General features: G+C 45.2%; 1 long non-coding RNA gene across 1 annotated transcript in view; it reads left to right on the top strand.

Moving 5' to 3' along the window:
• The window catches only part of LOC109319606, a 20,892-nt gene extending 667 nt beyond the window's left edge, over nt 1-20,225 (top strand). Inside the window, exons 2-4 of the long non-coding RNA XR_002103564.1 lie at nt 5,878-5,886; nt 9,096-9,100; nt 20,093-20,225. This is a non-coding gene — a long non-coding RNA (uncharacterized LOC109319606). The remainder of the gene's footprint in view (nt 1-5,877; nt 5,887-9,095; nt 9,101-20,092) is intronic.
• Nucleotides 20,226-20,984: the final 759 nt, after the last annotated feature.

The raw sequence follows: 20,984 nt of genomic DNA, 5'->3' as shown, positions 1-20,984 counted from the left end.
ATCGCTTCCTTGAGAAGCAACCACTCTTCTTGAACTCCCATCTCCCTGGGGTCATGGTCCCTGAGGGCCTGACCGACTAGCCTCTTAAGCTTGTCAAAGTCAGAAGCAGGCAGCTCTTGAGGACAGGGACCTATCTCCCATGCCCTGGTTGATGGCTGACCAGGAGCAGATTTTGCTCCTGGTCAGGCATATACACAAGTGCTATGGTGCCGTTACTACATCCCGGGTAAATTTGCTACCTGCATTTGCAGCTAGCAAATTTAGTAGGGATTAGGGAGGTATACTGTGAAGTAAGCATGTGCATGTATAGACGCATGTGCTTACTTTGCAGTAAACTATGCTAATGTAAAATTAAGTATCTCATGTAGATGCACCCCTTATACATTTTAACCTGTCGATCTGAATCTTCCTTCCAGATCATGGTGCCTAATTTTTAGGCATTGAAACATCTCTGTAGAGTAACTTCTAAGACCAGTTTGGGACTTGGAATCCTAAATTTTATTGACTTCTCAGGAGATTTGGGCTCATGAAGAAACTGGTGCTGTTCAAATCTCTCAGAAAGGTCAGGAAACTATTCTTGCAATATGGTCTATTTTAAGTGGCCCTTCTGCTTGTGTGGAGCTTTGATAAAGTCACTGGGACTTTTTTTAAGCACAAGAGAGTATAAGGGTGTTGGGTGCTAAAGGAGGTGAGAATAAAAGAGTGAAGGAAGGAATATAAGGGAATATAAGGGAGTAAAACCATTCATATGCATAAATTGCTTTCAAGTCTTCATTAAGTAGAAACTAGAAGCACCTACTGGTTAGAAACCCCCCCTCTGTTTCTTCATGTAATGTGGAATAGAATAAAACATCTAAACTAATAAATTCAATGGATCAGATAAATGAGTATAGGTTCCTTTGAAGTAATATCATCTTTACCAATCATAAAAATCCTTTTAGTTACCAGACAGAACTGCTTATATTTTCCTTTAAGTGCTGACAAATGTATTTTCAAATTCTAATCAAAATGATATTATTTTCCCTTGAGTGCACTAATGTTTTATTTATATATATTTAAAAAAAAAAAAAACCCTCTGTGATATTTAAGCAATGTATGAGTTTTGCTTTTGGTTTGTTTTTTTCTTAGCAAAGATTTCTTTTAATCAAAAGTGAGTATTAACTATTTATTAGCTGTGCTTAAAAATAAACTTGCAGATCTGAAGGGCAAACACATAGTAAAGCTCTCATAGTTTAATCCTGGATTATGCAAACAGCTGAGTACAGTGAAACTCACTTAGGAACAAAGGTCCTGGAAGGGAGTGGAAATTAGAACTCCTGAGTTCTGCTCCCACCTTTGTTAGATTGCTACAACCCTGGATGTATTTCTTAGAGCATTATTTTCAACACCTCTATTTTTAGGTGCCCATCTAATTGTCACACATTGACACTTAACATTGATAGCCATGTTTTACATTTTTAACAAAGGGATAAAGACTTCATATTTGAGATTCAAACTGAAATAACTTAACTGGATCAGATTTTCAGAAAGTCCTAAGCATCTGCTCCCTGAAAATAAGGAAACTATAAAGCGTTGAAAGTTGAGCACTCAAAAGTGAACACAACTAAAATTATGATCTCTAGGTCCATTGGCCTAAATGTTCAATCTGAGGTGCCTAAAGTTGAGTCCCTAAATGCATTTAGATGTGAGCACCCATTACTCCTACTGACATCACCCCTCTGTATCCTTTTCATAAAGTTATCCAGCATCATCCTAAAAGTCATTAGCTTCATCCCCTTCCTAAGTGCAAAGCTCTCTGAGGTGCTTTGCTGAAAAGTGTTGCATAAATGCACAAAATATTATCTACTGTTAAATGACCCCTATTCAAAGTGAAATAGAGTCAAGGAGAACATTGAAGCCATTTTCAAAAAATGCTTGATGAAGAAAAGAATAAAGGTGGAGCACTCCAGAACGCAGCACATAAAAACTGTTGTCCTGCTAAAAGAACCGATCTGTTAAAAAAAATATATTTTAGGTGTCAGTGTAGCTAAGTGGATAGCAGATTTGTTTCTCTGCCAGCTACTTGTTGGTTCAAGTCTCACACCAGGACCTTGGATCCTAGCCATAGTATTGCAGTAATAAGTGATGTGTGGCACTCTGGGAGGTGCCATTCCTTCAGATGAAATGTTAAGTCTATTATCCCTTTGCCAGCTATCCAGTTCAGAATTAAAGATGCTGCTGCACTCTTTGAATAGGGTAAATAATAATCTTTGTGCTCCAGCCAACCTGTCTTCTCTCAGTAAAATAATTTTTAACACACATCAAAGGTTCTCAACCTTTCTGAGCCGACAGTCTGCAAAACTTTCCTCCACCACAGTCCGACAGCCCATCTTATAGCATCTGCCGCTGAACCCCAAAGGCCACTCCACAGCCCACTTTCATGCAGTCCTGCACACAATCCCACAGCTTATTTCCCTTGTGGTCCTCTTGCCAGGTGTCCTACCCAGTATGCTTAAACTTTGAAATAGAGGGCATATAGCCTTATTTGTGCAGCACTGTGCCTGGAGGCAAATAGCCTATTCACACTGCCAAGTCTACTGCTTCCTGTCTTGGAGGTAGCACATACAGAGCAGCTCAAGTCATGTCTATACATGCATTTACTGCACAGTAATTTACTTTGCAGTTATGGTACAGCATGTGGCTTTTAGAATGGGGTCAACATGTGTAGGCAATATGGCGCAGTAACACTGTGTGTACTCTGACTTGGAAGTAAAGTTACTTTTAAGTTACAGCACAGACACAGTGCTACTGCTCAGTAAGGTGTCTACACCAGTGGGCATAAATTTGCTACCTGCATCATACAGGTAGCAAATTTATGCCCAACTCAGCATAAATTGCTATCATTACTGTACGGTATGGGCACGTACATGTAGACACACACTTGCACTGTGCAGTAACTTTTGGTTACTGAGCAGTAACCATGCACATGTAGAGGCACCCAGTGTCTCAACACAATGCTACTTGGAGGACGTTCTGCCAGTCTCTTTGCCATTCATTTTTGACCTAATGACACACTTGTAGCATCTCCACAGACCAACAGTCCTCCAGATGACAGCTCCAGATGACATCTAAGGCATAGTTCATAGTTAGAAGTTATATAAGGTAATAGGGAAGCCTTGTTAAAAATGTTTTCGTATATTCATTTTATATAATAAAGTTATCTGTTTGGTAAGATTTTGCCTGTGCAGGGGTATAAAATAAAAAAGATAACTCCCACTAAAAGTCTAATGGAAGTGTCCATACTACCACTGCATTTTAAGATTCTGCCTCTCTTTTCCCCCTTTTTAAATTGCAATAGTATCTTACAATGGTATCTACAATTTACAATCATGTCTCTGGATCTCCGTCATCAGTCTGAGTTATAAACATTTAAGCTGGGGTGATTTTTAAGTTATGGGCACAAACAATCACATCTGGGATTGCTAAATTTCCACATGCAGTAAAACCTAGTTATAAGGTAATTTCAGTATAGTAAGGCTCTTAATAAAAGTCCTAAATTCCTTAGGAAAGAGGAGAGGCCAGACTGCAGGTACAGCTTCTGATACTGTTAAGGGACAGAATACCCCCGTTTTGGCTTGAATGATGTTATAGCCGGGCAGCTTGAATTTATGTTATAGCCCAGGGTCTTGTGTTTTGTTTGCTGTTGTATAAAACCGGTGGCCTCATAGGGGGCCCACAGCAGCGTGGACAGCCCAGGTGCCAGAGAGGGCATGGCACTCTGCAGGGCCACAGAGAGCCCAGGAAGGACAAGGGGGCCAAATTACAACATGGCCCAGACCAGACAACATCAGTACCATCTGCGAGGCTTGGGACATGGTAAAGGGGTGGTTGGAGCCACACATAGCCCTTAAGGCTAGGGTGCCCTAAAACACCCATTGTGACATCTGTTTTGAAGCAGGATGCACCAGGGGTCCAGGAACCCAGGGGGTCCAGAGAATCAGTCAAAACCCCTCCGCGAGTGTACGTCTACCCGGAGCTCCGCAGCGGGCCCGATCCTGTGTCCAGGCTGGGCGGGAGTTCCAGGAGCCCGGGCACGATTCCGGCTTCGCCCCGGTGACCCGTGCGGAGGTGCGATGGGCGGCGGTTGACCTGGGCTCCCTAAAGTGCCCCCCTACCCAGGCTTAAGCCTCCATAAAGTGCGCCCCCAACCGGGCTTAAGCCACAACTTAAAGGCAGCCTCCCTATTAACCATCCCATCAAAGACGTGGCAGTCTTGAACAGATGGTGCCCATGGGGCCAGCTTGGCATGGTAAAGGGGCCTTGGGGAGATCACAGCCATCCTTCAGGACCCCATCCTGTGACACTTACCCTGAGTCACAGCTCTGGATCAGGCTCTGGCTTCAGCCTGGGGCACAGAGCACGTGGTCACTCCAACCCACACCCAGCCACACAGCAGCAGCTGTAGTAGTGGCAGCTCCAGCCGCAGCCCCAGGCCCAGGGCTAGGCAGAACTGCCACCACTGCCACTTACTGGTTGGGTAGGTGCCAGAGTCAGCATATGATCTGTGCCACAGGCTGGAGTAGGACCAGAGCCGGAGCCACAACTCAAAGTTAGCAGCAGTGTGGTAAGAGGGAGGATTGGGGTAGCACAGAAGATAGACAGCAGAGGTAGGAGGCAGAAATGGTGGGGAGAGGCGAAGGTGGGGGGCAAAGCTGTGGGGTGGGGGGCAGAACAGAGGCTGCATCTCTGACTCTGACCCCAGGTTGGGGCCAAAGCCAGAGCTGACACTGGAGCCACCACCTATGCCTCTCCCACCTGGTACTCGAATCCAAGACAAGAGGTATTTTTTATCCCCATGTTGAAGGAGGGAAAAGCCTTGTCTTGGATTTGACTAAATACCATAGTTTCAATTAAATTTCACTGAAAATCTGCTGCATGTAGCAACATACTTGACTGCATGGAATAGATTTTACCATCACTCATTCAAGCCTGGCAAAATGGGACAGAAACTCTATCAGGAAAGCAGTTCTTTGATTTGTTTTCTACCCTAACCTGGCCCTGGTACAAATAAAAGCAGCCTAAGGTGACTTTAACTTGTAGCAGGTAGCTGCATTTCCCCCAAGTTAATAAGCTCTTGGGGACAGTTGGAACATTTTACACCCTGGCCATTCATCCCTGCTCCTGACAAACCATGGTGAAGTCTATCAGTAGATTCTACCACAACCTAGGTAGCTGGATCAGGGAAGCTTGGTTTTGGCTTTTCTTGTGTCATCTAAAAGATAATGACCTGGGGCACCAAAACTTCCCCTTAGGGTTACAGCCGTCAAAAAAGGAGAGACGTATAACTTCAGGAGAAAGTCTGGGGCTGTGAAACCTATATAGAAGGAATCATCTCTATCTAACCCAGAGATAGGCACTTCAGGCCTCTAGAGAATAGAAACTTTGACCTCAAACTCCTCCTCAGCATTTCCTACTGGCTCCTACTTGTAGTTTAGCATTCTGGCTTCCATAAATCCCATTCTTACACCTACTTCTTATAAAGGGACCCCGGGAGTCTAACTCCAAGCAGAGGCTTCCACTGGACAATAAGGCATGTAATGGTCAGGTTATCCAATACTGAATATCAGTTCTTCTTTGTAGATTTACCCCTTATTTTTTTCTTAACCATGTTAAAGGCAGAGAATATAGGATTAATCACGGATACTAAACTGTGGAGAAACTACTGCTTCTGCATACATTAAGAATCCTCTGATTTCCTTGCTGCGTATATTCTTTAAGCAGGCAACATACCAGTGTTAGGGGAGTTCAGCAGTAATCTCACTGAACGCCCATTAGATTCACTGGCCAAAGATTTCCTGTTGCTGTCGACTCATTCTCATGATTGCCTTTGCCATATAGAGTTGTTTAGTGAAATGTTTGTTTGGGGGTTTTTGGTTTTTTTTCCACAATGACATTTCCCATTTCTCTTTGTTCATTCGCTGCTCCAGAAAATGAATGATGGGAACAGAAAAAAGATGTTTGTTTCCTTCATACTTCTATCATTTTTTTTTTGCTATTCATTTTCTCATGTTCTTTGTCTCTTGTGCTCTCCTGAGCACCTTACTTCAGTGACCACCCTTCTTAATCTCAACAAAGCACCTGATTTCACTTCAAGTGATAAAGCTTGCTTTGCTTGCATGTTCTTGGCAAACAGGAATGAACTGCTTGGCTCATGTTAAAAATGATTCTGATAACTGATTAAAAAAAAAACAAAAACAGAAGCAACTGGGTCACCAAACAAAGTGTTCTGAGTAGAGCCCACGAGTACTAAATTCACCTGCCTCAGTTTTGTTTCATAATTAAATTATTAAATATTGATGTAATTTTGGTTTCTTTGAAGTGCAACTCCATAAAGGCAATTATATCCTTTCTAAGGCAAGGATACTACTAGTATACACCTGGGGTCCTGGTACTGTGCTTTATATGTTAATACTACTACTTTTTTATGAATAGTAGTATTCATATTGCAATGTTCTTCTAGCTAGGCAACCAATGGTAAAATTCTGCTGGTTTGCTTACCAGTGCACTGAAATGAGCCACCAAAGCATGTGAAATACCTAGTAGTAATTAGTTAATATTTTTTTACTAAATTTTGAAGATGCAATATAATGCATCAAGTGCTCTGCATTATTATGAAGTTAACTTTTTTTTTCTGCTTACACCTTTCATATATCTTTTGCTTCAGAAACTATTATTATTTTATTAACTGCAGTTAGCATCTTCCGGTCCTGACACATTTAAATGTCTGAGATGTTGCGACATAATTAAACTGTTTGTATCGCATTTAAAAAGCTTCCCTATATATTAACATTTGAATGTGTAAATTTTGTTTTCAGAACCAAATTACAGTCAACATAACAAGAAAATGCTATGGTCTTAGCAGTATTTTTGTTATTTTACAATATTCCAGATTAAAAAAAGACTACAAAAAAAGAGGGCTAGAATATATCAGATTTCTAGTGTACTAGAAATGTCAGAGGATTCACATTTTCTTTAATCTGATCAGACTTTATTGGCTGCTAGGTACAATAGGAAGCCAAGTATTTCAGGATATTTTAACAACAAAAGCATTATGTAGTTTAAAATCCAAGCAGTGGCCACAATAGAATATTCTACAAATAATTTTTTAATAATTTTTGGTCTGGAAGAATCAAACGGATGTCTCTCAGTAACCCAGAATCTTCATCCCATACTACCCGGTACTATACAAAGGACTGTGAATCATCCAAAACATTTAATACGCTTTACTTATTCCAAATGTTAATTGCACACTTTATGTAACATGCACATTGCAAGTTCTCTGAGATAAGAACACACTTGATTTGTCTGTAGACTGCCTACTGTAATGGGACCCCAATCCTTTGTTAAGATGTCTAAGCATTGCATTAATATAAATAATAAAGAAAAATTAGCCATTTTTTCTGTACCTTTCAACCATGAATTAAAAGAGCTGCAGCACTGGATTTTTAGACCTTGACCTCCATTTTTATGTATCTGAAGTTATCTGAGCCTGGATATTTTTTCTCTCCCTCAGACTGCAGGCTCATTTAAAGCTCAAATGGAAATATGATCAATAATATTTATTGCTCTTCAATCTAAGTTTTGATAACCTTAACTGAAGAAACTTAACAATGTTCAGTCTCAAGAACTTAAAAGGCTTTTTAATCTGAACTTATCAAAATTCCTCAAGTGTTATAAATTATTAGATACCCTCAAGACTGTCAGGGACAGACTCTTAAGTAACAACAATTCAGCTCCTTCTGAAGAAACTAATTTGGTGTCCTTTTTTTATGTACCAGCCTTGTCCTTCTGTAAGTTATTAAGACATCGCCTGTGTATTCAGACAGCCTGAGGGCACTGAAGCTAGCCTGATACAATTCCATTAGAATATCAGTAAGAATATACCTAATTTGAGACACACCATTCAATATGGCTTGTTACAGATATTCCTAGAGAGGAAAGAAATACCTTTTCTATCCATATTTGTCTCCTTGGGCCCATCCAGTAGGCTGGAACTATTTCAGAACTCACTGATTTTACTGAAGGCTGCAATCATTCCCACTCCCAGGCCTAGGGTGTATGACAGAAATATAAGTGCTATAACTGGGGGGGAATAAGGCAACTGCCCTGGGCACTGACAGGGGAGGGCAGGAGTTAATAAAAAGGGTTGCTGTTGGCAGCCATGTGATCGCAATTGTGATCACAGCAGCAAGTGAAAGTCATTGCTGCCCTTGTGACCTGGGTGCCCAGCTGCATCCCAAATAATACATAATACTTGTGTGGACCATCTACAGATTGTAGTAGGCCCTAAGATGCTCAGTATAACAATATGGTATAGCATCTACTTGTATTTGCTTAACCAGTGTTTTGGTAAGAGATAAAGAGCGAAGTAAATGATGAGTTGAGAGAATATCAGAGGTGAAAACCAATTTAAAAGTGTGAGGAACAGCTCAAAAGAAGGTGGATGAAGGTCACAGTGTACATTTGGTGGTGTATGTTAGTTAGATATGGTTTGAAATTAGATACCTATTTTATTCCCTATTTAAGTTATATGAAGAGTAGAACCTATTAAGAATATTTTTACATTTTTGGCCTTAGTTAAGCCTTTGATATTTAGCCAGGTAATGAAGTATATGATATATATATAACAAAACAAAACAAACAAACAACCCCCCCAACAAGGTTCACCCTAAAATCCTTGCTCTTTAGCTTTAGACTACAATTCTTGCTGATCAGCCCATCTGTAGATCACCAAGATAAGTGCTTCTTTAAAACTTAATTAAAAAAATAAGTAAGAAGTCTTTTTATCTAACAGGCTGGACATCTGTCAGAGGTCTTATTAAGATTTTAGAACTTTAGAGAGTCTAAGATTCAATTCTTTCAAATATTAGTGAAATTGTTACTTCTAGATGAATGCACTTTTAATAAATTGTAATCATGTCCTTGATATGTCTTACCCGTACTGCTTGGTCACATATATGTGATTCTTCTAATTTATTCAGCACTGGAGATACCTCACCTGCAGGACTGTGTCAAGTTTTGGGCCCCATACTTCAAGAAAGATGTGGACATATTAGAAAGAGTCCAGCAAAAATAAATGAAAATGAGGCCTGGGACAGAACTAGTGGTGTTTAGTCTAAAGAAGAAAAGACTAAGGGAGAATTTCCTAACAGCCTTCAAATACCTGAGGGGTATGGAGATAAACTACTCTGTGTTGCCACAGGGCACAGGACTAGGAGCAATGATGTCAAATATCAGCAGAAGAAATGTAGGTTGGAGATTAGGAGGAACTTTCTGATTATGATGGTGGTCAAACATTTGAACAAGTTATGGCATTATCTAATTATTAGGTGTTACGGCATTTCCCTCCTGGAAGCTTTCAAGACTAGATTGGCCAGACTGGGCCAATCTTGGATCATTTGATCCCAGATCAGTTTACCTGCAAGTAAACTACTTGTGAGTAAACACTCCTGGATAGGCATCTATACATGCAGGGATGTGGCATCAGATTTTAGCACCAAACTGCTGCCACTTCCTGCAGCCCTGCAATGGCCCCTGTGCCACTGGGGGGGGCCGGGGAGGGGGGAAGCTCAAGGCTTTGGCTGCAGCTCCCAGCAGCCATCTTTAAAACCCAGCCCCGCTCTCTGCTCCCTGGCCAGCCACTTCCCTGACCAGGAGCAGTGTGCACAGCTGTCTGAGCCGTCCCAGCTTCCCCACATGCAGTGACTCCCTGCCTGGCCCCACCATCCCATCCCAGGGTCACCACCACCAGGAAGGTGCCACCTGGACACCATCCAGCTGGCTGGACCCCGGCAGAGATGCCAATGATGGGCTGTGATGGGACCCCACCTACCTGCTCCTGCCCTGGCTCATGCAGCCCTACACTGGCCAGCTGGACCCCCACCAGGCCCACTTTAACTGGTGCTTGGGCTGGACCCATGGCCTGGTGGAGTGTGCCTTTGGCCACTTCAAGGGATGCTGGTGCATCCTCACTGCCCACCTCAAGTTCACCAAGGATAACCTCCCCAATGTCATCATCTCGGCATGCTGCATAACATCTGCGAGGCCCAGGGGGAGCTCTTCAGCAAGGCCTGGGTGGAGGACACCTGGCAGTAGGAGCACCACTGGCACTGGCAGTGGCAGCAACAGGCCACCCACCACCCAAGGCCCCAGACAAGCTACACACCCACCATCAGGGGCCAGGGCACCAGGCACGGGAGGTAGTGGCTGACCACCCCCTCCTGTACTGCCCACTGTAGCCTGCCTGGACCACCACCCACTGATCCCCTGCTCCCACCTTCAACACAGCACTCACCATACACACATCTCAGAAGAACAAGTTTTTATTCCCTTCACATCAAAAAGACCCCCTCCTTCCTGGTGCCTAGAGGGCAGAGCCTGCAGACAGCCAGCCAGAACCTTGGCCTCTGGTTGTTCCCCTATGGGTGCATACGCCACAGTAAGTCCAGCAGATGGGGGGGCAATGGCATTCAGTGGTCCCCCCGCAAGGGTGACTCCCCCTCCAGCAGCCAGTGTCCAGAGTCAGCAGGGCTGGCATGTGGTCCTGGCCCTGCTGCAGCCAGTTCCGGCTCTGTGCCTGAATGGAGCTGGAGTGAGTGGCAGGGCTGGGTGCAGGTGGAGGGACTGGGTGGTCAGGAACCAGGGCCAGGGTCCAAAACAGGGTCTCTTAGCTGAAGGCATGGAACAGGACTTCCTGTGACCTGTGGACGTGGCACAGGACTTCCTCTCAGACCCATGGGGGGACCTGCTGCTGGGTGGCAGGTGATTGCAGGGGCAAGGCAGGGCTAGGGTCAGGAACCAGGTAGCAGGTGGCATGAAGGTGACCACCAGGTCCAAGATGGTGTCCAGCACCCAGTGGTCACCATCTGTGGCATACACTGCCCTAGCCAGGACCACAGTCTGCTCCCACAGGCCCTCCACCTGCTCATGCTCCTGGACCAGGAGTTACTCCCAGAACTTCTGGTCTGCCCGCTCCTGCACATACTCACAGGCCACATCCTCTGCCCACCAGGTCTGTGTCCACCAGACAGTCCTCTGACACCATCACCAGCTGATCCAGGAGGATGGTGCAGTCCTAGGTCCACCTCTGGTGAAGCCAGTGCATCACTGGGGCCCCAGCTGTGGGCAGTGGTGAACCTGAGGTGGCATCCTGGCTGGCAACGGTGGCCTCTCCCCCACAAGCAGCTTCAGAACCTGCAGAGTCATGAGAAAGAAGTTGTTTGTAAGAGTCTGAAACATTTCTCAGATAAGATGTTCTGTATCAGGGGCCATGAGCAACCCAGCCTCAGATCAGGGGTTGGGCATGCACAGGTGCCCAGGGACCACAGCAAATCAGCTGGGTAAAGCCAAGCCTAAGCAGCCACAGGCAACCCCGTGGCCTCACTTGCTCCCCAGAGGCAGCTGAGCCACTGGGTGCTGACCAGCCTGCCTCCTCTGCTTTGTTTCCATGCTGGGACAGTCCAGGTTCAGGGCAGCAGCTGCTGCCATGGCTCCAGATGCCGCTGCCCAGCCCCCCACTCCTGTAGACCAGCTGGTCTCCTGTGCTGCTATGAATCCTATGGTGCCTGGGCTCGTGGGGCATGGGGCTCCCAGATGACTGGGACAAGAAGCTACTCACACCCCTGCCCTCCCAACAGGAGGCCTCTTGGGGGAGGTGGGGAGGGTCTGGAGTCAGCCCTCATCATGCTAGTGGTGTGCTCTAAGCATGCCCATGCTGCATGTGTCATGGCTACTGCATGAGAAGCTGTTTTCATGGACCAAAGGGTGCCCAACCCACTATGCCCTGCTACTGTGGATTGCCATGTTACCCTGGGTGTGCCTGTGCACCTGGCAAGGGACCCTGAGCATTGACGGAGAGGGGGGCAAGCCTGAGCTGCCCTACAACCTCCACCACCACCTGGAAGAGTACCTGTAGCTGCACTACATGTCCCTGCCCCCTGCAGCTGAGAACATCGCCACTGGCATCAACATGTTCCTTGGCATATGATAGGCCCATACTCACCTAGCTGGGGAGGTATGGGGGGGGCAGGGGCCAAGGCAGGGAAGGCCTTCCCAGAGTGGGGCTCACAACACGGCCAGGGCTGACATGACCAGCAACTGGGGCTGAGGCTGTACAGCTGTCAGGGCAGGCACTGGCCTGGGCTCCCCAAGCTGCTGGTGAGATGGGCTGCTGGAGGCCTGAGGGGCCAGGCTGGGATGGGGGCTCAGGCAGGCTACCTATACTGCTGTACACAGTACGGCTGTGGCCTAGATCCCAGGATGTGAGGATCACTGTCTTGCAGGCACTCCCCAACCAAAGATTGTGGTTGGTGATGGTGACCCACTGTGTCTGCAAGGTCTTGACCTATATGCAGCAGTCATGCCGACCAGTAATGCCCATGATCCCACACCTGGCCTGACATCCCCTCATAGACATAGGTGTTGGAGCACCCACCCCACATAAACTGGTACTCCACCTCCACCTCACCCCACAGTGCCTTGAGGTCACCAGTCTCCTTCACAAACCAGTTACTACCCTGGGTGGCAAGCACTGATGTCGGTGATGACAAGGCCATCAGGGCTCCCTCGCCAGCTCTTATGGCCTCTGTGAAGCTGTCCCTATGCTGTGGGGCCTGGGCAGATGCCTACAGTACCCAGCACAGGGTCATGGTGGGGGACTGGCAGCTGCATGGCAAGGCAATGTCTCACATCACCTGCAGGCTACAGGAAGGCAGCGAGAACTGGCCTCGGTGGCCAGGAGCTTCCTGTAGCTGGGTTTGGGTGCTGGAAGGCCTGGCAGGAGCCTGCAGCACCCTGTAGGCCTGGACAGCATGGGTCTGGCAACCGTGTGGCACTGCGGTGCCAGGCAGCAGTGCTTGGGTGCAGGCAGGCTGGTGTAGCTAGCCTGCAGCCTGCCCAGGGGGATATATGGGCCTGGAGTGGCCTCAGGCTGCCTGCATGTGCCCCAGGACTCAAAATGTCTGCAGGCTTTTAAAGGCTTGAGGCTGGGGCAGACAAGGCTCCAAGCATGGAGCCCTGGGGTGAGCCTCAGGCTGGTCCCCATGTGACGGGGCTGACCAGGAGCAAATTTGCTCCTAGTTGGCACCTACACATGCCTTACTGTGCAGTAAGTACTCACAATTAAATGTGCTTTCATTTGCAGGTAGCAAATTTACTTGTGAGTAGTGTCATTTACCGCACAGTAAGCATGCGCACATGTAGATGCACACGTTTACCGCACAATAAACTATGCTACTGTGCAATAGAGCATTTCATGTAGATGCATCTACTGGGATGGTTTAATTAAGGATGATCTTGCCTTGAGCAGGGTGCTGGACTAGATGACCTCATGAGGTCCCCTATTTTCACATGATCCTATGATCTTTATCTGTATTTCATTATTAAATTTGCTAATAAAATTCATTTACATTCATGTTTTTGAACATTTTGTCTTGGTGGGACTGGCTCTTCAAATCTTTCTTGGTTCCCAAAATATCTAAATGGGTTGATACATGGAGTGAATAGGGCGATGATAGAGACTAACAAAAGTTGTTCTTGAGTCTGTGTAGATGGAAGCCCACCTCAAGAGAACCAGGGACACCGCCCCTGGCAGGGACAGCATCAGGTGCCTCCTAAAGAAGCACAACCCAGGCTGCCTTGTTCTTTCTCTTCTCTTCAACAGGTGCAGAAAGTTCCAGTGAATGCCCACCACCTGGAAGAGGGCCATGATAGTCCTCATCCACAAGAAGGGAGACCTGAGCAACTGGGCAACTGGAGACCCACCATCCTGTGGCTCCACCGTCAGCTGCCTGGCGGCCCACATCACCAACTGGGCAGTGACTGGCGGGGCTGTCAGCCAGAGCCAGAAGGGCTTCATGTCAATGGAAGGCTGCTATGAACATAATTTCACTCTCCAGATGGACAACACCTGGAGGACCAGAAAGCCATGCACAGTGGTGTGGCTGGACGTCTCCAATGCCTTCAGCTCCATGCCCCACTGCCACACCTTGGCACCCTCCATGAGCTTGGCCTACCAGATGGTGTTGTCGACCTGCTGTGAGAACTCTACAACAGATGCACCATGACTGTCCACACCACTGACGGAGATACCAACGAGATCGCCATCCGGTCAGAGGTGAGACAGGGCTGCCCCCTCAGCCCCATCATCTTTAACCTAGCTATGGAACTGCTTCTTCAGGTGGCCCCAGTGGGTTCGACCTGTACAGCCAGAAGTTGAGCATCTTGGCCTATGCCAATGACCTCGTTCTCCTCACCAATGATGACACCCAGCTGCAGCAGATGCTGGACCCATCGCCAAGTGCACCTCCCTGCACATCAATGGCAGGCAGAAAAGCTGCATTGAGGACTCCACCCTCATGATCCAAGGCCAGGCAATGAGGCACCTGAATGCCAGCAAGGCCTACTGCCACCTGGGGACGCTTACCGGCCACCAGGCCAGGTAGACACCGGAGGAGACCATTAACAGGATTGTGCAGGACGCCCACAAGCTGGACTCATCCCTGCTGGCCCCCTGGCAGAAGATAGATGTAGTGAACACCTTCCTCATCCCCCACATTGCCTTCATCCTGAGAGGCTCAGCAGTCCCCAAGACCTCCCTCAAGAAGGTGGACACCAAGATCCAGCAGTTGCTGAAGAAGTGGCTGCACCTGCAGCTGAGGGCCAGCAATGAGATCCTGCATGTTCCCTACTGGCAGGGAGGTGCCAACATCGCCCACATGGGAGACCTCTGTGACATCATGGTGGTAACCCACGCCTTCTGCCCCTGACCTGTGCAGACCTGATGGTAAGTATTATCACTGCCAGCACCCTCGAGGAGACCACCTGCAAGAGAATCATGAGGCAACCAACCAGACATGACTTGGCCACTTTCCTTAGCAGCTTTCTGGTAACTTTGACAGAGATGGCAGGGACTTCACCTCGCTGTGGAGCTGAGCCCACAGTGCTACACACAGCCTCAGGAAGTACATCAGCTGTGCCTGGACTTGGACCGAGGAGCACTGGGAGCTGGAAGTCTCTCTGCAACCAGCTCTGCATGCCAACTGTGCCACCCTGATGCCCCACATATGGACCTTCCTGGAGCGGTTCCTGAAGGACCCCATTCGCAACAAGTATGCTGGTGACCTGAGGGCCAAACCTGACCAGGGCAAGGTCTTCAACATCACCTTGATGTGGGACTCCAGCAACCACTTCATGCCCAGTGGGAACGTCAATCACTTCATGAACCGCACCATCCTAGGCTGCAACAGCCAGATGTGCACTGACATTTGTCATCATGTAAGAAGGGCCAAGAAGATCATGAATATGACCATCCCCTTCAAGAACCAGTGCCAAGCCTTCACCGACACCCAGGCTGGCAAGTGGGAGAAGTGTGCCCTGCCAACCAACATCCTGAGGGGCTGCGGCTACAACATGACAGTCGACACGCTCATCATGGGAATGCTTGGAGCCCCAGCAATGAAGCGTCCTGCATGCCTGTGTCTCCCACTGTTACGCCAAGCTGATGCACTGCCTCTTGGAGTCTGACATGATCCACTGGTCCCATGACATTTACATGAAGTGTATCACAGGCCACTGCAATACCAAACCCGCCACACCGACCACCACCAGACCGGACCCAGAGGACACCTTCTGAACCCGCCTCTGCACCTGATGGACTTCGAGAGGAATCTTCAACTACCACACCACTCCACCCAAAGAGGATCCCCACAATGAGACTCTATATGGACTGAGAAATTTTCTTCAACCTGCTTCCTCTACCATTGCAGACCATTGTATGGGTTTGTGTGCATCTACCTTCTTTCTCTCTCAGTGTTGCAAACACCCACCCTCCCCTTCCCCTGGGCTTAGTTGGCTAACATTGTATTTTCTGTAACCTAGTTGCATTCCCTTCCTCACCCCCATCCCTCTTATGTTAGTCCCTCACTTGGGCGCTCTGTATTTTCCTATTGGCTTTGTCATCTTTTTGGGTTCATAACTGTTAACATCTACTAATAAAATATGGGGATCTATTCTTTCTGCTTTGCATAGGTTCCCAGAATACTTAAATGGGTAAACACATGGAGCGAAGAGGGCGATGATAGAGACTAACAAGACTTGCTCTTGAGTCTGTGCAGCAATTTGGGGATCTATGCTTTCCTGCTTTGCATGGGTTCCAGTGTAGGCAGGGAGTAGAAGATGGATTTCTTTTCCATTATAGTAAGAGTTACAATAATTTCATTGGGAACCATAAACTCTGCCTCTAGTTCTAACTTTCTGCTTTAGGGTGAGAAGGTCTGAAGCTATGGGCAGATTCTGAGAGGCGTGTACCCTGTAGTCCTTGTTAGTACTGCAAAGCCATGCATACTCTCTAGACTCACCCCAGAGAAACTTTCTAATTTAACCAGAATCCCTCCTCTTTTGTACCTCCTCCAGGTTAGGTCAAGGCTTGAAAGCCACCATCTGTTCCAAGGGATGGATTTTTCAGTCAGAGAATATGGGGATGCTTGCTTTCCCTGAGAACATTATTTTTATCATGCTAAAAAGATAGTGTATGTAAACAAGCAACTGTGAGAGTATCTCTGGGACAACAGACCATCCTGCATATCCTGGCCCATTTCCTTCCTTCTCCGTATATTCCATCAATTGTATCTTTAAACTCATCCCTGGATCTTTATTCTATGTCTAAGAATATGAGCATTTACAAGGTATCCTCATCGTGTGTCTCCAGAGATGTTGGGCAGAACATTTTCCAGTGCTTTATTTTTCCATGGGAAATTTTCCATTTCTAAAAATTCATTAGTAACAATGAATGGATGCCAACACAATATTAGGCAAGCTTGGCAGTTTCAAAATTGTAATTAATTTTTTTCAGGTGATTATCCCTAGGAAGTGTGTGGGAGAGTACATATATGTTTTATTGATTTGTAAACAGGAGGGTAAATACACTCACATAATAATTCAAAACAAAATCAAGTTATGAATTCACCTAACTGGCTGTGCAGGTCAAATCAAAACCAAAGCTAAAATTCTTATTTCATATCAGACTGCAAGTGAAAGCAAAACCAAATCTGAAACTGTGATTGATTTTTGTTTCACTTTCAGTTCAGGAAACACACAGAGCAGTGTCTCATTGCTTTTCTCGAGCTGGGGAAACTGGAAGTGTTTGGATAATATCTGTTAGTTTTTTAGTGCTTTTGGTTTGAAGTATCATAATACTGCCTAATCAGAAAAAAACTAATGGGTGTCTTCATTATAGTGAAGTTCAAGCCAGTGAAGGAAGATAGAAAGTTGGTAGATGTAAATATTGCAGGCAGAAGTATGTTAACAATGCAACAAAAATGAAGAAACATGTAGAAACTGTCCTGAAAGAATACAAGCCATATACAGAAAGCTAATATAACCAAGTGGTAGAATAACATCATCTGAGAAAAGTCTACTTCAGGAATTCTATGTAAGTAAACAAATTAAAATGTTAAATAACACACAATATAGACTAGCATCTATATTGTTTTAAAATTTTATCATTTTAAAAGTTGTTAATGCAACTCTGGACTATTATTTATTTATTTAAAATATTTGTATCCTGCTTTTCTACTTGCACTAAGCACCCGAAGTGGCTTAGGCTTAACAATATATTTTTTAAATTACATAGTAGATAAATAGTTAACTATTTCAAACCAGCAGAGTGAATGTAATCCTTTGGCTGACAGCAGAGGCCAGATTATACTTCCCTTTGGCTCTGTAGACCCAGGACAAATGAGAAGCAAGTTGAGCAGCATTGTGTTCTTTCAGGCAGGGAAGGGGGAAGCCAGTTCCCTGCCGCTTCTCCTTCTCTTTCCAATGGATGAGACCAGACTAGAATAGACTAAAATAAAAATTTTTCCCCCCTTTTGTCTCAGGAACTTGGTAGCTCAAGTGAAATAGCAGATTTGCAAAAAATGGAAAATGAAAATGTTGAGCTTCCAGGTCTGGGGGAAGAAGAAGGATCCTTGCTTTCAAGATCACTGTCACCAGATATGCGATCCACCATGAGTAGCTTTCAAGACAGTCAAGCTTTTTATCAAGATTTGTGGACAAAAGGTCAAAAGAAGATCAAGAAAAAGCAGATGAGACAATAGCTTGAGCTACATTTGCAAGTGATACACCTCCTTCCATAACTGAAAATCAATACTGGAAGGAACATTACAAACTAATTTGCCCATCATACCATCATGTTATTGCTTATCACATTCACTCTTAGACAGAGAGTATGACAGAGTTCAAACAATGGTTATTCAAAGGATTGGTCAAGCAGAATCACTGACTGATGCCAGATGGATGGACTGCTATACAAGGAAACCCTTTATTGAATATTATGTTAGCAACACCTGAACCAATATTCCTGAAACCTATTGCTACCAAATCTTCTCATCATACAGGTAAATACATACATAGCCAAATTTCTGAATGAAGAGATTGAAAGTGCAGGTCCCTTCAGGGTACAACCCCTTGTAATGAATAATGTGAGTAACATGAAAGCTACATGGCAACTATTAAAGGCAAAGTATCCTCATGTAATAGTATTTAGCTGTCTTGCTCATGTGTTGAATCTTCTGGCAAGGAACACAGTAAGTGTGAATACAATGAAGACAATATTGGCAACACTATGTTGCTAATCAGGCTTTCAAGAAATTACAGAAAGAGAAGCAGGGGAAGGAAAGTACATTTTTATTGCCAGGAGAAACTAGATGGGGCTCAGCTACCAAGTGTTTACATAGTTTGCTGCACACAAAGAACTGTTTGCAGTGTGCTTCAATAATGTAATTTGCCATGCCTGTTCTTAAATTGATGCTTCAATTTCTCAAGCTGGCCTGTCAGTATCTTTCTGGGCAGACAGTTTATCCAGTGATAGGGACTCTTAAGGTACCAGATATTCTTCCTGCCACGTCTTTGGTGTAAATTAAAGGAGGAGGATCGGTCTATATCCTCTTCTAGTGTCTTAGGCCTCACACCACCACATTAGGCTTTGGGGCTCCTCCACACTTACTCCCCGCCTAGTGCCAACTCCCCCGCCTGATAGTGCACAGTCCTTCTATAATGAATGTTGTTTAAATTCAGTTATTTTCCTGTCTCCCTTTTCTATCAGGTAAACCTTGGGGTTAAACCCCTATATTCAGCTATTGTGGTCCATACTGTCCTTTATGCCCGTCATGTCATGGCTAAGGCACGCTGCTAGGAGTGCTCTATAACCTTCTCTCACTCATGGTTTTAATATCCTTTATTTCTTTTCCTCCTCTAGGTTTGTTGTTACTCCAGCTCCAGTTCTCCGCGTCAGGCATCCACACCTGCTCTACCAGTAAGTAGTCTGACTCCTCTGAGTCAGCTTCATAGAGTAGCCCTTCTGCTTTGGGCCTCCACCAACCACCCCTCCCGAGGCAGACCACCTCACAGTGCGGTCTCTGCTGGTGCAAGGAACTCCATGTGGGTTTTTCAGGAGCATCCAGGTTCCAGCTGGCAAACCACCGCTGGCACATGCTGACAAAGTGTGCCTACAATGGCACAGGATTTTCCTGTCATTGTGCCATCTTCCAGTTCTCTGGCTGGTCATTGCACTGGTCCCATCCATCCAGTACATCTCCTCTCCTGGTAGCCTCTCTCTTGCTGCCACAAATAGATGACACAGTATCCCAGATTATTCCTGGGAACATTCGGAAGCAGATTCTTGACAACGATGTGTTCTGGGTTCAAGTTCAAAGAGCATGCAATTTACTACCACCAGTTTCAGTGGCTATCAAGAAACTTGAAGGAGATAAGCCTTTCAAATATTCCAGAGATATTCAGACAACTGAATGAAAATCTAATTGATTTTTTGCCTTCTCCTCTATCCAAAAAAGAAGTAAAACAAATGTTTACTAATAGAACTTAGTTTTGCTCTTATCCAGTTCGTCTGGCAGAAAACCTTTTGGATCTTCAACATAGAATATAACATTTATCAGAAGATGAATTATCTACTGCTCATGATACAATTATGGAAGTAACTAAGAATGTCCCCAACCATAGCCGTGATGACAGACATTGCTGAGTACCACACAAAAAGAAAACTGTGGAGCAAATACATCATTTGGTGGGCAGCAGAGAATATGTCTCTTCTCACATGGTGGAAGGGATACTATAACACCTGACTGTTGTCCAGGATTGCTCTAAGGATCCTAAGCATCCCACCAACAGCAGCTTCTTGTGAACGGAACTGGAAGGCTTTCATCCCAAACAAGACAAAAAAGAGGAATAGACTAACAAATGAATGCACTGCTAAGCTTTTTTCTATTTCTCAGAATCTCTTGCTTCTGGAGAATCAGTCAGAACACAATTAGTGAAGAAGATGCAGTGTGATGATGGCCCTTGCCCATAGACTCATTGGTAAAATCATCCTTTAGCAAAAGAGAATATGGTTCAAGCAGTTCTGAATCAGATTTGCCTCAATCTGATTTTGAAATGGAACTAATAAGTAGTGCAAGTGATTCTACAGATAGTGACAGTAAAACTGATGGTGCTGCAATGACCTCAGTGGAAGAGATTTAAACTCTGTTGAAGTAGGTGAGTGGACAACCACAGCATATCATGCACAGTTCTTTGGGTATGCTAAAATTAGTGTGGCAACAGTTTTTAGTGCCTTCGATTTTTTTCCTTAAATTTAAACAAACAATGTAAGGGAAGTACATGCTATTGAGTATTGTCTTTACATTTTTACAAGTATTCCAATAAAAATAATTTCTTTCTACATAAAGTTTAAAATTTGTTTGAGTATAACATTTAAACCACATTAAGTGTGCTGTATTTCATTTTTTCCTAATCAGATAATTCAGTTCAAATACTTGCGGCTATTGGGTCATAAAATTAACATGGGGGTACTTTCTTTTAGTTTTGTTTGCTAAATATAGGTCAAATAAACATGCTAAATCAGATTACACTCTATTTAGGGCACTGGAAAA

Source organism: Crocodylus porosus, unplaced genomic scaffold, assembly GCF_001723895.1.
Source record: "Crocodylus porosus isolate Cpor-Errol unplaced genomic scaffold, CroPor_comp1, whole genome shotgun sequence".
NCBI classification, from domain to species: domain Eukaryota; kingdom Metazoa; phylum Chordata; order Crocodylia; family Crocodylidae; genus Crocodylus; species Crocodylus porosus.
This window is presented reverse-complemented; position numbering and strand designations above follow the sequence as displayed.